This window comes from Myxocyprinus asiaticus, chromosome 47, assembly GCF_019703515.2.
Source record: "Myxocyprinus asiaticus isolate MX2 ecotype Aquarium Trade chromosome 47, UBuf_Myxa_2, whole genome shotgun sequence".
Taxonomy (NCBI): domain Eukaryota; kingdom Metazoa; phylum Chordata; class Actinopteri; order Cypriniformes; family Catostomidae; genus Myxocyprinus; species Myxocyprinus asiaticus.
This window is the reverse complement of record NC_059390.1, coordinates 29,368,087-29,384,859: the sequence shown is the minus strand read 5'-3', so window position 1 is coordinate 29,384,859 and position 16,773 is coordinate 29,368,087. Positions and strand designations below refer to the sequence as shown.

Genomic DNA, 16,773 nt, shown 5'->3' with positions numbered 1-16,773 from the left:
TTATACTGTTCCCCTGTGCCTCGTTTGTCCTTGTCATTGGTGTCTGGTTTGTTCAGTTCTCAACTAGATATACAGTTGTATATTATTGGAATTTAAAGGACTGCATTGAAATTGAACTTATTATAGAGAGACTGAGTCAGCCGCAGGGTTTTGACAGTTGTTTAATATACTCGGGAAGAATTTAAACTGGGTATTTTTAGTGTTCTTTTATTTACACACTCATGCAGACATTTTAAGAGTTGAGAATCCATACGTTAAAGTAACTTAGCCGCTTTGTCTTAAACATTTCATATTGGTGGCCCATACAGTGAGCTCTGTTTTCATTGTGTACTGTATGTTTCTATGTGCTCTGTGAAAGAGAAATGGAGTGTACTAATCTTAACAGTGATGAAAATGTTGAAAATGAAGAAGTTGGTGCTAATGTTGAGATGTTGTTGATTTTATTGCAGGCCTCTTTATAACCAGACTCAACCCTGCAGGCGAAAGAACATCTATGTTAAGCTCACTTATATATATACATACACACTGCCATTCAAAAGTTTGGGGCCACTTGACTGAAGTGTTTCTCATGATCTTAAAAATCTTTTGATCTGAAGGTGTATGCTTAAATATTTGAAATTAGTTTTGTAGACAAAAATATAATTGTGCCAACATATTAATTTATTTCATTATAAAATTACAGTTGCATTAAAAAAAAAAAAAAAGTTTTTTTAAATTGATGACTTGGACTGAACAAAAAAAAAAAGCAGCTAATAAGTGCCCAGTATTGATGGGAACTCCTTCAATACTGTTTAAAAAGCATCCCAGGGTGATACCTCAAGAAGTTGGTTGAGAAAATGTCAAGAGTACATGTCTGCAAATTCTAGGCAAAGGGTGACTACTTTGAAGATGCTAAAATATAACAGAGTTTTGATTTATTTTGGATTTTTTTAGTCACAACATAATTCCCATAGTTCCATTTATGTTATTCCATAGTTTTGATGACTTTACTATTATTCTAAAATGTGAAAAATAATAATAATAAAGAATGAATAAGTGACCCTAAACTTTTGACCGGTAGTGTGTGTGTTTGTGTGTATATATAAAACCTGATACTTTTGAAAAGGAGGGAGATACCTATGTAGGGCAGGTACAATCATTTCAGGCTGACTTTGAACAAATTAAGGTTTATATATTGGACATTAAAAATTAAGTGCAGTAAACAGAGAAACCGGAAAGGGCAGTGGTAGATTATTTCCTGAGGAGTGACATCCAACTTTTCTCCCTAACATTGTCCCAAGACTCTAGTTAATACCCAAAGAGTAAATGTTATGCCTCGTAGTCATTTGAGTACTACATATACTGTAGAGCCTGACTGATATGGGATTTTTGAGACCGATACCGATTTTAGAGAGGGAAAATTTACAGAATACCGATATGGTAACCAATATAGTTTAATTTTTGAGCTGGAATGAAACCAGACCTTTTCTATGTGGATTGTGCACTGATTTTGCACCGATATGACTATGCAAAGGTACTCAGAAGGCTACTTTCTAAAAACAAATATTTTTATCAAAGAATATTTGACATTATTATTATGCATTGCCAACAAATTCTAGAATTGAACACTGAGAAAATAAAGAATAAATAAAAATACAATAAACAGCTTAAAAAACATCAGTACTGTATGTTTAGTATCAGTCAGCTGCTGACCATTTAAATAAAGAATAAATTAAAATACAATAAATAGCTAAAACATCAGTACTGTATATTTAGTATCAGTCAAATGCTGACCATTAAAATAAATAAATAAAAATAAAATAAATAGCTAAATAAACATCAGTACTGTATGTTTAGTATCAGTCAAATGCTGACTATATTAATATTGCAGCATTGTTACATCGTATTCTGCTATACAAGTTCAGGGGAAACTTTTAACAATGGAAAACCAGACTTTTAAATATTACATTTTATAAATGCAACGACTGGAATTGTTTGGTTGAAGGGGGTACCAAACTGTGAATCCTGAATAAAACAGTTTGGTGAATACATGTTTACACATTAGCTTACACTCAGCTGACAACAATGAAAGTAGCTACGTGGTTAGCTAGTTAGCTATAAGCTCATTGTCACGGAGAGTAAAAGATGGACATTGTTTATTTACTTTCCAGCATTGGCGTCTCACCAACTAGGTAACAACATGAAATCAACACTCAACAGACACAATCCACCACTGCACCGTTGTCTGCTGAGCTGCAAAAAGATGCTCTGATGTTTACCTTTCAATCTGCTACATTACTGACTACACTGACAAACTATAGCTGGCTAACATAGTAAACAGGTGTGATAGCATGAGTGACATGGTTGTCAGGGACAGGGTTAATGTTATATTAGTTATATTGAAAAGGGAAAATGATGGGGTCATTGTTTATTAACTTTCCAGTATGTATTGCACAAACTAGTTAGCAACTTACAGAGAAGACTGTATCCTGCTTATCTCTGCCCTGTCTGCAGATCCTGAGTCGGAGCACGGTCTGCTGGACAAACTACGTTATGACACCAATTCTAAAGCATTGTTTTCTGCATTATATGTTCTGAAAAAAATGCATTTACACCCGAGGTGGTAGTGTGGTGATGATGCAACTTTTACACCTCGGTATGTAGATTAATTTTCAATAATTCAACGATCAAAGTCCGCTTATACCGCCGTCACATGTAGGGCCCTATGATTTCTGTGATGTGGAAAACACAGATGGAATTACTGAATTCAGTCATAAAGTTGCATTAGCTATAAAATGTGAAATGTCATGGAATTTGACATATTTGGGACGAATATGAATGTTTGAATGCACAACTAATTAAAATCTCAATATGTCCAAGTGTGATTATTAAACCGCAACAAGCTGTGATTCAATTAAATAAATATATAATCTGCTTGTGATGTGTGCTTAAAAATGAATGTGTGAAGCCGGCTGCTCGTATGTTGAAAACACCTCAACATGAGCATCTGTGTGTGTAGTAGATGACAGTAAGCAGAGCACTCTGAAGCGTGCAGCACATACAAACTATATATTTATTTAGATGAAATCATAGCTTTTTGGACTTTAATAATCACACTGGGCCATGTAGCGAACTGCTTATCTGGAGGTGCGAAACTGGCGTCACGTTTTAATGAACGCATGAAATGGGAAAAAAAGATCATGATTAATGTAGTTAAATAATAATAATGTATTAAAGCAATATCTCGCATCTGTGATGTTCTGTTGTGCAGCACTTCATTTGACAAAAATATCTCCAGTATTTCGGATTATGCTGTGAGGATTTTGTAGAAAAGCAATTAATTTGATAAACATAATGCAATGTTATTTTAATTAATTAAATTTTTTAACATAATTATATTTTCAGTTGATTCAAGTTTTAAATTAATTTGATTAGGCACCATTTTGATGATGAATGTTTTTTATTATTAACAATTTTTATTGATTCCATTCAACAAATTAAATAAACATAACAGAAAATGCGGAATCAAATTCTATAAAATTAAACCCTTCCCCCCCGAACATTCAACCCCACCCCCCATTCTTTATGTATTTATCCCCTATATTAATGACCGCCCCATCGCCTAATATACAGAGTCTGGGGCAAAATGAAATTTGAGTGCCCAATACGTCACACATAAAACTCTGAACCCACAAACAAAATTCTTGGATCTTAACACACTACCAGAAAACATGGGTTGTGCCTCTACTGATTGGCATCGCCAGCAGGTGGGTGTGTCTTTAAGACCAAGCCTATACAATCTAGAGGGGGTCCAATAGAATCAATTTAAAATCTTGAATTGCATAAGGCGCACCCTTGCATCTCTAGATGTAGACTTGACATTTTGTAGAATCCTAGCCCACACTCTCTCCTACAATACCAAGTTTAAATCTATCTCCCATAATCTCTTGAGAGAAGTTGAAGCTCCATCCCCCAGACTCTGAATTAGCAGATAGTAATACACTGATGCCTCATGACCTTTTTCAAAAGCAGTAATCACCACTCCCAGAGTATCTGCCGCTTTCGGGGGGTGTATGCTATTCCCAAAAATAGTACAGAGCAGGTGTCGCAGCTGTAAATACCTAAAGAACTGAGACCTGGGAAATCCAAAATGTTGAACCATAATTTCAAAGGATCTCAACACTCCACTCTCATATAGGTCACCGAGTGTATTAACCTCCCTCACAATCCACTCTGTCCAGCAGAAAAGGGACTTATACTTAATTTGGGGTTCAGCCATATGCTCGAGGCTACATTTAAATAAATGTCCGAATTAAACACTTTTGTCCATACCGAGTGCAAATGTGAAATGACGGGGTGTAACTTCTCTGGTTAGTTTGATAGAAAGGCTTTGCAATTGTGAAATAGGGGCAAGAACTTTGTGTTCAATACAAAACCAAGGAGGGGCTCTCTCAGGTGGGAGCGACCAATGAGCCAAATATCTGAGACCAAATGCATAATAATAAAACAAAATCTTGGGTAGGCCTAGCCCACCTTTGTCAATTGGCCTATGTAATTTACTGAAATATAATCTGAGACGTTTACCATTCCAAATGAAGGACTTCGCTATGCTATCAAATTGCTTGAAATAAGAGAGGGGGACATCTATAGGGAGAGATTGTAGCAGGTAGGAATTTTGGAATACAATTCATTTTAATAACATTAACCTTCCCAGTCATAGATAAATGTAATGAAGCCCATCTACCCACATCGAAAACCTTTTTATTAAAGGGTCAAAATTAAATCTAACTAAATCACACATATTTGCTGGGAATAAAATGCCCAAATACTTAATGCCCTGTTTGGCCACTGGAAGGCGCCCGGCTGAAAAGCCGTTACCGGGCAGTATGCTGTCAGAGCCAAAGCTTTGTATTTAACAAACTGACTCTGTATTCTGAGAATTTAGAAAAGGAATTAATAATTCTGTGGAGGCAAGGCATAGATCTAGTAGGGTTGGAGACAAATAATAAAATATCATCTGCATAAAGCAAAAGCTTATGAGCCACACCTCCTGCCACCACCCGGTGCTCTAGGGGGCTTGCACGCTTTTGCTCCACTCATATTAACATTTGACATTTTGACATACAAGAAAAAATGTATCATGTGTAAAAACAAGATTATAAAGACCACATTCCAACATTAGTGAAACCATCAAAACCTGAACAGCCCCCAGAACCAAACAAAAAGAACGTGCGCATTAACCCCGTGCACGAAAGCACCAACTGGCATCCAACCCTCTAAACTCAAACAGTCCATGCACGCCTACGAGAACCCCCATGACAATTTTGCCATCGGATTACTCAAGTCCCGTGTTCCTATACAAATTTTGTGAGACAGAATTACATAGCAAAAGATAATCTACAAAATAAACTCCAGCCGCTAGGCGGAACCAGCACAAAAAAAGCATGCAGATTCGTCAAACAGTCAAACGAATGTTCAGTGAGCCGGTCCACTCGGCTGCAACATGAGTGCAAACAAATGACTTAATCACTCCAATATCTTTGCAAGAAATACTCCACAAAACAAACTCCAGCCAATTGGAGGAATAAGTACAAAGAGCATGTAGATTCATCTATAAAACTTTCCTGAATGTGTGTTACTCTACAAATGAAACTCCAGCCGCTAGGCGGAACCAGCAAAAAAAAAGCACTCAGTTTCCTCAAACAGTCATGTGAATATTCAGTAAGCCGGTCCACTCAGCTGCAACGTGAGTACCACAAGATGACTTACTCACTCCATTGACTTTATGAAGGACATCGCTTGCTGTGAGCATGTGAATGTTTTACAGCCATCCTTAGCATCTATTCTCAATTTGGCTGGGAATGTCAGTACAAAAGCAACCTTTTGTTGATGTAAAATTTTCTTGCATTCCTTGCATCGATCACGTTTCTCTCTGGGAAAAAGAAAATGCTGTGGTTTTTCTAAGAAAGCCTTCCTTTACTCCTCGCCTCGCATAACACAAGATTTTTATTGGAAGATCTCAGAAATTTGGCCAGAATTGATCGGGGCCTGTCTCCCTCCACGGATTGCCAAGCAGGAACCCTGTGAGCTGGCTCGATTTCCAGCTTATGGCCTGCTATGTCAAGAAGATTCGGAAGGAGTTAGTCAGACCGGTGGTGCCCCGGCCTGAATCGTGAGGAGGAGGAGGGTGTGGTTGGGCCGTGATGGAGCATGGCCAGCGCTGAATCGGCTGATCAGCGGGAGAGTGAGATAAAGGGCAGCCGGAGACTATGATTCTGGAGAGAGAGAGAGAGACGCACGCGGCCGCATTGCATGTGTGTCATTATGTGTATGTTTGTTTTATGTTGAGTTTCTGAATAAACTTTACATTGACTGTTCAACCGGTTTCCGCCTCCTCCTTGCCCGTCCTTATACTGTTTCACATACTAAAGTATGCTGTCATTAGCAAAATGTAATGTAATGTGAGAGTTTTGAGATGAAATCAAAGACCATTTGAAAATAATAATAAAAAGCCTCTATATGGCCAGGTGTGATCATTAAACAGCAGAAGGATGTAATTTAATGAAATAATATACAGTCACATGCGCTGCGCACCACAGTATGAATAAGAGGCACCTCTCTGCCCTGTCATCTCCTTCACACACAGACACACACTAATAATGCTTGAGTTTCATGCACTGTGTCCAATAGGATCCATCTGCAGAGCCACAGATCAGTGTGTTGAGATCAGACGGCTGTGAACTCTATAATGAACTCTTTCTCCGTAGCAGCTCGGAGATTTCAGCTGCGAGTCGTGGGAAGCTTGATATAACGAACTCTTCACAAACAGGAAGAACTTCAAAGATCTTTGAAAATAAAAGTCCCGCTGAAATGTGAGCCCTATTCAACTGATTGCGTGAAATTGAAGAAATTGTAATATTCAAGTGTATAAGACAAGTGTAATATTCAAAGCAGTCACAATTATACTCATAGTGTCACGGCTCCGGTGAGTTTGCTGGTTTATTCTGTTGTTTTGTTTTTCTCTCTCCCTCTTGTCTCACAAGAGGGAGATGCCGGCACGCATGGTCAGCGTTTCCATGGGAGCACTGATTGTTCCCAGGGAGGCGCTGATCGTGCCACTGATTAATGTGCTTGCTACACCTGTTCCACTCTAATTGCACTCCCTATTTAATCCTTGTGTGTCCTCACTATCTTTGCTAGTTTATTGTTTGACCTTTCAAGTGTTAACCTTGCTCTCTTTGTATAGTCGATGCTGTCTCTTGTATCTGTTGGTTGCCTGTCTCTGCCCACGTGTCAGAAAGTGTGGTTACCTTCCTGTTTACTGTATGCCTGTCCTCGCTGCCCACAAATCACCAGTGGAGGATTCCTCGTCTTTGCCTGCGCGTCAGGAAAATGCCAGCCCTTCTTCGCCTGGGCTTTGTTCTTCACCACACCACGCTTCAACAGACACTTCCTATGGATCTGCTCCTGACTTCCACAATGCAATCACCTGTCTGAGAACACACTCCTCCCTTTGCCCACTGCGCGACCATTACGTGCTCCAAGACTCGCCTCCTGCCACTGCAGCCGGTGCCGGATCGCTAGCCTTCACCAGTCCAGTTTCAATAGACTTTTTCTGTTGTTAATAAATCCTTTGAACTGTTCATCTGCTTTTGGGTCCCTTTGTCTCACTCTCATTCTGACAGAATAAACTAGCATAACATGGACCCAGCGGAGGAATCGACTCTTCGCTCCGCCCTCTTGCAGCAAGGAGCCTTGCTGGGCATGAACAAGACCAAATCTCCGCTTCGAACCGGGCATCGGAGATCCAACAACTCCGCCCATCTCCCTATCCCGGCCCATCTCAAGATACACCCCCATCGGCTCTGACGGTTCCCCATGCCCCTTGGCGCGCATCCTCCCTCCAGCTCCATTCTCAGGTGAGTCAGGATCAGTTAGCGCCTTTCTCCCTACAGCCCTCAACTGCAATGTGGGACAACTGACATCCATGCTACACCACTTATGAAGCGTTCTCCTCTGAACTTCGCAGAATGTTTGATTGCGTGGCTCAAGGTCGGGAGGCTGGGAGGGTCTTATCCGGACTGTCCCAAGGAGATTGACGAGTCACTGACTATGCGATAAAGTTTCACACCCTGGCCACATCCTGCGAGTGGAACAACCACAGCATGTGGGACCTGTTTTTGTGTGGGCTTTCTTATAATCGTCCAGGATGAGATTTATCCTTTTGGATCTTCCCCCTCATTTCGACAACTTGGTGGACTTGGCTATCCGAGTCGATCAACGACTGGCCCTGCACCGTGATCACCATCAACGCTGCTCTTCACCCTCTCAGGCGGCTGACCATTCCCACGACCCACTACTTCGACCAGGTCACCTGAATCTTGCCCCGACACCGAGCCTATGCAAGTCGGAAGAACCCCAATGTCATGTAAGGAGAAACAGCGACGCCTAGATAAAGGACTATGCTTTTCTTGTGCCCTGTCTGGCCACTTCTGTTTTGCCTGCCCGTTAAAAGACACCGCTCATCAGTAGGAAGGGGGTTACTAGTGAACACAACCCCATTGGACAAAGCCCCCGGACTTCGTACACTTCTCCCAGCCCAGCTGCAGTATGGCTCTGCCAGTTACACGGTCTGGGCTCTGGTGAATTCCGGTGCCGAACGGAACTTCATTGACATTGACTTGGCTTCAAAGTGGCTGCTTCCCAGGGTCCAATTGGACGAACCCATCACCGCCCACACTCTCAGTGGCACGCCCCGTCAATCATCACACAGTCCACTAAGCCAGTCACCCTCGTCTCCAGTAATCATTCAGAACAACTGTCCTTTTTATCTGATCCAGTCTCCATCGACCCCGGTAGTGTTGGGGCATCCTTGGTTGGTAACGCACAACCCACACATAGATTGAGCAACCAACACTGTTCTTGCTTGGAGTTCTCATTGTTCACACTGTCTTAATTCTGCTGTCTCCCCTTTCCAGTCTTGTGTTTCATTGCTGGATGAACTGGCGGATTTGTCCGAAGTGCCATTGACGTACCGTGACTTGAGGGCGGTGATCAGCCGGTCCCACGCCACGACCCTCCCTCCTCATCGCCCGTACGACTGTGCGATTGAACTGCTTCCTGGCACCTCTCCTCCTCTGGGATGGCTGTATTCGCTCTCAGCTCCCGAGAGGGAGGCTATGAACAGGTATATCAATGATTCTCTGGCGGCCGGTTTCATCCGCCCTTCCTCGTCGCCCACAGGGACGGGGTTCTTCTTCGTGGAGAAGGATGGCTTGCTTAGACCCTACATAGATTATTGGAGGCTGAATGACATCACGGTGAAGAATCGTTATCCTTTGCCGTTGATATCCTCAGCCTTCGAAATCTTGCAGGGGGCGTCCGTTTTTACGAAGTTGGACCTACGCAATGGTTATCACCTGGTCCGAATCAGGAATAGAGTGGAAGACGGACTTTAACACCCATAGGGGGCACTTCGAATATTTGTTTATGCCTTTCGGATTGGTCAACGCCCCCGCCGTCTTCAAGGGGCTCATAAATGACATGCTTAGAGACATGGTTGATCATTTTGTGTTTGTTTATCTTGACGATATTCTGTTTAAAATGTTTTTATTTTGAAAGGCATGACATTGATATGGTTCTTTTACACATAACAAACAAACATCACAGCAACAAAGGAGGAAAAAAAAGGAAAAGATACATATACATACATATACATCCTGGCCACCCCCCTTCCCAACACAAACTACATTCAAGAATCGGTTCCTTCTACGAGATGAGTGACTAAAGGTTGCCAAATTTTCTCAAAATCTTTTAGCTTAATAATAAATCGGATTTTCTCAAGGTGGAGTGTGTCTACTATAAGCCATAGTTTCAGTGTTGGGACTTCTTTCTTTTTCCAAAATAATCAAATGAGTTTTTTCGCGGTGATGAGGCCATATGCCAGAAGGCGCTTTTGTGCCACGTTTAGTTCCCTTACAACATCCGATACCCCCAGAATTATTAAAATAGGAACTGGGTCTATCTGAACCTTCAATATTTTTGACAAAAAAGTGAGGATATCCGACCAATAGTCTTGTATTTTGGGACAGAGAGCATAACTGTGAAGTAAATTACCTTCCTCTGAGTTGTGACCTCTGGAAATATTTGTAGTTTTTCCTTAGAGTAATGCAATCTGTGTAATATCTTAAACTGTGTTAAACAGTGATGTGCACTTATGGAATGTGTGAATGTAACCTAGACTCTCATCCCATATGTCATCTTATATCTGAGTACCCAATTCTTTTTCCCACTCCGCTGTTATGATGTTTGTAGATTTATGCATTGTAGTGAATCGTAAAAGCGGGATACTATATGGTCTGACCCTGCAAATCCTTTTAAGCATTCATCCAGCCTGTCAGGCCCAGCATTCTCAAACTGGGAGAGATGTACTTTTACATAATCTCTGACTTGAAGGAATCTGAAAAATGTATTCTTCGGCAACCCCTATCTCTGTTGAAGCTGATGAAAACATGAAAAAGTACCATATATATACAAATTCCCTATATTACATATCCCCATTTCTTTTCACATGTTAAATGTCCCATCTAAACTGGATAGAGGAAATGAAGGATTTGCAAATATAGGCAGCAAGAAGGAGATCTTTCTGAGTTTGAAATGTTTTGATATCTGTTTCCAAATCCTTATCGTGCTATGTATTGTGGGGTTGAAGTTATAGCATGCTTTGCTAATAGGGGCTGATGATAGACGACTGCACCAGTAGAGTATGGCAGGCAATCTTCACGTTCCATCTGCAGTCTGCTAGGAAGTAAAGAGGTATCATCTAACCAAAATGTAATGGAATGCATGCCTATAGCCCAATAATAATGTATAAAATTTGGCAGTGCAAATACCCCGTGTAAACTGCACTTGCAGAGGTGTTCCTTCTTTATTCTATGAGATTTATAATTCCATACATAGGGGAGGATTATTGAGTCTAGCTTTGGAGAGGAATATTTGTATATTTTGGAGAAGATAAAGCAATTGTGGAAGGAAAATCATTTTAATTGTATTTACCCTGCCCAATAATGAAATTGGGAGCATCCTCCAGAACTGAATGTTATCTTTAAGCTTGTCAAGTAGGGGGAGAAAATTAGCTTTGAATAAAGAGCTATATTTTTTCGGAATCATGATTTCCAGATAAGTGAATTTTTCTAATATCACTATAAAGGGAAGTGATAACAGCCAATTATAACCTTCCAATCTTATAGGCATCACTTCGCTCATACCCCAATTAACCATATATCCAGAAAAGGCCAAATTAATCAATTACAGTTAGAATTGCTGGGATCGTAGTCTGAGATTGGGACACATATATAACAAGATGTCATCCGCATACAGGGAAATCTTTTTAGCCGTATATTCCGTGTTGTATCCATGTATATCAGGATGACAACGAATCACCACTGCAAGTGCTTCCAATGCTAAAGCGAACAATAAGGAGCTAAGTACGCACCCCTGCCTAGTAACCCTGTAAAGCCGAAATTGGGGAGACATCGTTTTATTTGTGAGCATCTTTGCTGTTGGATTGCTATACAATAGCCTGATCCATGAAATAAATTAATCGCCCATCTGAAGCTTTTCCAGGACTGCGTAGAGGTACGGCCATTCAACTTGGTCAAACGCCTTTTCAGCATCTAGGCTCAGTACAATGAAGTCATTTGGAATTCTAGAAGAATACATGATTTTAAATAGGCGTCTGAGGTTGAGAAAGGAGTTCCTTCCAGGGACAAAATCTGTCTGATCTGTATGCACAAGTTTATCCATTAAGAAACTGAGTCTTCTAGCTAGTGTTTTGGCCAAGATGTTTTGGACTGTATTTAGTAGAGAAATAGGTCTATAAGAACCTACTTCCTCTAGATCTTTCCCTTTCTTTGGAATTAAAGGAATAGTTCACCCAAAAATGAAAATTTGCTGATAATTTACTCCCCTCAGGCCATCCAAGTTTCTTTCTTCATCAAAACAGAATTTAAAGGTGTAGTATGTAAAAATGTTTATGTAATATTCGCCTTTTTTTTGCCAATGTGTGAACAGTTTGTAACGCAACTTAAAAAATGAGCCCTTCCCGGACTTCCTAGTTTGCCTATTAAAGCCTGTAGACCGATTTTCATGGGAAAGGAGCGGGTTGGTTTTGCCAGGAAAATCCAAAGGATGTGACATTTATGCACCCTCCCGAGAGCCTTCTACTGAATCCCGTCTGGCTAAGCGGGAACATGATTGTGGTCGAGCAAAAACTAGAGTGTACATCGGCAGGGCATTTGATTCCTGGAGGGACCATCGTTCGGTTTTGGGGATCAAAACCGACCCTGAATTGACGTTCTTCTTATTAGACAGGTAAGCTTACATAACTGCAATGTGAAATATAGTGCCATAAGGATTGATCTGTGTCATTTTAGCTAACTTGATCTTGCCTGCTAACACTGATAAATTGCAAGCTACCTTGCTTCGGAACTTTCAGATAATTTCAACGATCGTCTCTTTATACTAAAAGTCAGGTATACAGGTTAAATTTAAGCAAATATGTTGGTTTCTTGATCGTAGTACAACATATGACATACAAAACATACAATAGTGCAACATAACAGTGCAGTGCAACAGTAAACTGCCTTGTATAGTTCGGTAGTATGTAGCTGTATGTGTGTATCAGTATGCTGTGTTAGCTGATAAGTAGTTTTAGTTTAGTCTCAAAGTTTTTAGGAAAACAATCATAACTTTGTAATTTTAATTATGCTACCTCATCTGTCAGCTATGATGCTGGTGGATCACATTCAGTCTCTTTGTACGTTACGTCATTGTTTTGACCGATGCGTGCTCGCTCGCGTCCCTATGGAGTGTGTGCGTGAGCACAAGCAACAGGTAGCTGGCTGCAGTTCACTTAATGGCCACAAGTGTCATTAATAACAAGGATTTCTGAATCTTACATACTGCACCTTTAAGATTTTTAGGATTTCATTTCAGGCCTCCTCCTTTAAACAATGCAAGTGAATGCAATCCATTTTTTGACGGTCCAAAATGCATATTTAGGGTGCATCAAAATAATCCACACGACTCCAGTCGACAAATAAAGTTCTTCTGAACCCAAACGATTGATTATTTTTTAGAAACAATACAATACTTATATACTTTTTAACTACAAATGTTCGCTTCCATAAATCACTCATGAGAGGGATGACATAAGCTCGTTGGTAAGGTCACGCATGGAGGAGGAGGCAGGAAGCACGTCATTGTTTGCAAGAGAAGGAGCGCTTCACAAAAGTTTAATTGTCTTTGCTGTAGATTTGTATTTGGATAAGTGTATTGTTCAAAATGGTTGTTTGATGTGTGAATCCTGGATGCTTCAACCTTCAGAAACCCCAAAGAAAATGCACGCCAGGAAAAATATTAACTTTTCATCGATTGCCTATACATGATCATGAGCGATTGAAGCGCTGGCTTATCGCGCTGAACCTGGATATCAGTACACCCCTACATTCTCTCAAATAGTGAAGGGTGTGCAGTGAACGTTTTATCCCTGAGGATTTCAGACCATCGAAAGAAACAAAGGGTCGATATCTGAATTCATCGGCTGTGCCCGTGCTGTTTTTCCAGCGAACTCAGGTATGTGTGAAAACTTTGTCGTATAGCCTATATATTTCTATATAGTAGCTATAGTAACAAACAAAACATGATACTTACTCTACTGATAGAGTGCCATTGGGTCTTTCTGACCTTGGACGGCGCTTCCAGTTTATTCGTGGCAAACTGAAAAACACCTCTAAAACGCTGGGTTTCAGTAATGGTGGAAAACCATTATGTTCGGTAATGCAGCTAGGACTAGGAGTGTTCTCACCGGCTGCCTCGCTAATTGTTTCCAATGGTGGGATTGCTATGGTCCAGTCGTGGCAGCACAGGCTGTCTGCCTCTGTTGGCATTTACTACATGTGCACCACCATGTCTCCATAGATCTCTGCCTCCCCAAGACTTGTGATTGCGCCACTGCTGCAGCCTCCTCCATCTCCCTCAGTTACTCATCGGTGTATTCGGGCTCAAAAAACTCCATCTCCTCTTTTCTTCTAAAATCAAAATCCTCTGACATCATGTTTGAAATTGTTTTGGACTGTTTTGGTTTGTGAACGGCGCTTGGTCTGTGGTCTGTGCAAGTTTCTCTTGTAAACAATGACGCCCTTCCTGTCTCCTCCTCCATGCGTGACCTTACCAACAAGCTTACGTCATCCCTCTCATGAGCGCGCGTCACAGAGATGTACGAAAGCGAACATTTATAGTTAAAAAAGTATGTTAGTATTGTTTTGTTTCTAAAATAATCAATAATTTGGGTTCAGAAGAACTTTATTTGTCGACTTGTAACATTTGTAGTTAAAAAGTATATTAGTATTGTTTTTCTAAAAATAATCAATCATTTGGGTTCAGAAGAACTTTATTTGTCAACTGGAGTCGTGTGGATTAATTTGATGCACCCTAAATATGACTGTCAAAAAAATTGAATACATTCACTTGCATTGTTTAAAGGAGGAGGCCTGAAATGAAATCCTAAAAATCTTAAATTCTGTTTTGATGAAGAAAGAAACTCAGATACATCTTGGATGGCCTGAGGGTGAGTAAATTATTTTGGATGAACTATTCCTTTAAGATAATAATAGCTTCATTCAATGTTTGTGGCAAAGTACCATCTTGTTTCGCTTGTTTATACATTCTAAGTAGATAGGGGGCTAATAGACCACTACATTTTTTGTATAACTAATTTCCTAATCCATCTGGACCTGGACTTTTCCCATTTTTCAACGAGCCGTTTGGAGTTATTATTTCTTCACATGGAATTTCAGTATTTAGAGCACTACGGTCCTGCTGACTCCATGTCGGTAGATTACATAAGTCTAGAAATTCTTGCAAGTCTCTCGGACGCCCATATGACTGAGATGTGTATAACCCCTCATAAAATTGTCTCAATCTATAATTTATGTCTTTATGTGATGTATGGGGAACACCTATTTCCGATTTTATTTTGTGGATAGTTCGGTTGCTTTCTATTTTGCGTAGCTGACTAGCCAACAATTTGTGTGGCTTATCTCTAAATTCAAAATATTTCTGCTTCGCAAACATAAATGCTCTGCTGATTTTCATAAATAGGATTTGATTAAGTTTATACTTAAGTGAAGTAATTTTGTTGAATTTTTCTACAGAGGGTTGTTGACTATTCTCAATTTCCAATTTGCTTATTCGCTTCTCTAATTCCAGTTGTTCAGCTTTATCCTGTCTTTACTGGGATGACTGGAAGGAAATTATGCAACCCCTCACGTAAGCTTTAAAAGTTTCCCACAATAGTGTGTGAGAAGTATCATCATTATCGTTAGTTTAAAAAAATAATGTAATTTGCGATTTCAGATATTTACAGAATTTTGGATTATTATGAAGTTGGGGGTCAAATCTCCAATTTCTTTGTACTTCGGTTGAATCACATCCTTTCATTGGAAACGAGACGGGACAGTGATCGGAGATGATAATGTTATGGTATTTTGCATCACGGATAAGCGGTAGTATTTTTCCATCCATCAGGGAAATAATCAATCCTAGAGTAGCCATTATGCACGCTAGAATGAAAGGAGTATTCCCTCCTTGTCAGATTTCGAATCCTCCACACATCACAGAAGTTCATATTATCCATATATGTTTTCATGAGACCACTTGCATTAGTATGTTACCTTATGGGAAGAGGACTTATCTAAATATGGGTCTAACACCATATTAAAATCACCCCTGATAATTAAATTAGTATTTTATATATCTGGTATTAACCCTAAAACCCTTCTGAAAAACTCCCTAATTTGGCCCGTATATATTCAGCAATGTCATTGGAGTGGAATGCAATTCCCCCAGTACCATAACATACCTCCCGTCCTTATCCACTATTGTAGATTGATGTCTGAAAGGAACTCCCTTCCGAATCAGTATGGCAGTGCCTCTAGCCTTCACCGAAAATTTGGAATGGAATATCTGGCTTATCCATCTATACTTAAGCTTATTATTGGCATAATTTTTCAAATGGGTTTCTTGTAGGAAAATCACATCTGCTTGTAGTGCCTTTAAAAGAGACAATACCTTGCCTCTTTTCACTGATTCATTAACCCCATTCATATTCCAAGTACAGAAGACCACATCTTCCACCTTTTTCCTTTTAGCAAGACTCTGTTGCATTAGCATTCCAGAATATTGTAGTTACTTTTTGCTTCCTCCCATTATCTACTGAGTCTTTGCAGTCCTGTGTAGAACATTCCCCCACCCAACAAAACACTGTCAAGAAAACATATATCTTGACGATATTCTGATCTTCTCCCAGGTGCTTCAGCGACTGCTTGGGAATCGGCTGTTCGTCAAGGTGGAGAAGTGCGCTTTTCATGCATAGACGGTTCTGTTCCTGGGGTTCATCGTTTCATTCGAGGGAGTGTGTATTGTCCCTACTAAAGTTAAAGCTGTCTCCGATTGGCCAACCCCAGATTCTCGAGAGGTTTCTGGGCTTTGCTAATTTTTAACAGAGGTTTATTAGAAACTACAGCCAACTCGTCACACCTTTGACGGATCTCACCTCCGACTTTTGCTGGTCCCCGTGGGCTGAAGCCACATTTTTCAAAATTAAGGAGCAGTTTTCTGCCGGACCAATTTTAATTACTCCTGACCCTGCAAGTCAGTTCGAGGTGGAGGTGGATGCGTCCGAGGTTTGTGTTGGAGCAGTCCTCTCGCAGCGCTCTCCCTCAGATGGAAAGA

At 40.3% G+C, this 16,773-nt stretch overlaps 1 protein-coding gene across 10 annotated transcripts in view; it reads left to right on the top strand.

Annotated features, from left to right (window-relative positions):
* Positions 1-16,773, top strand: part of LOC127436993 (ubiquitin carboxyl-terminal hydrolase 15-like) — an 89,718-nt gene that overhangs the window by 37,867 nt on the left and 35,078 nt on the right. Inside the window, exons 12-13 of one of the 10 annotated variants that reach the window (XR_007896497.1) lie at positions 450-8,854; positions 8,958-10,032. The exons of the other annotated variants lie outside the window; for them this stretch is intronic. The gene's annotated coding sequence lies outside the window, so the exon portion shown is untranslated. Of the gene's footprint in view, positions 1-449; positions 8,855-8,957; positions 10,033-16,773 lie in introns of those variants that run through there. 10 annotated transcript variants of the gene reach the window in all.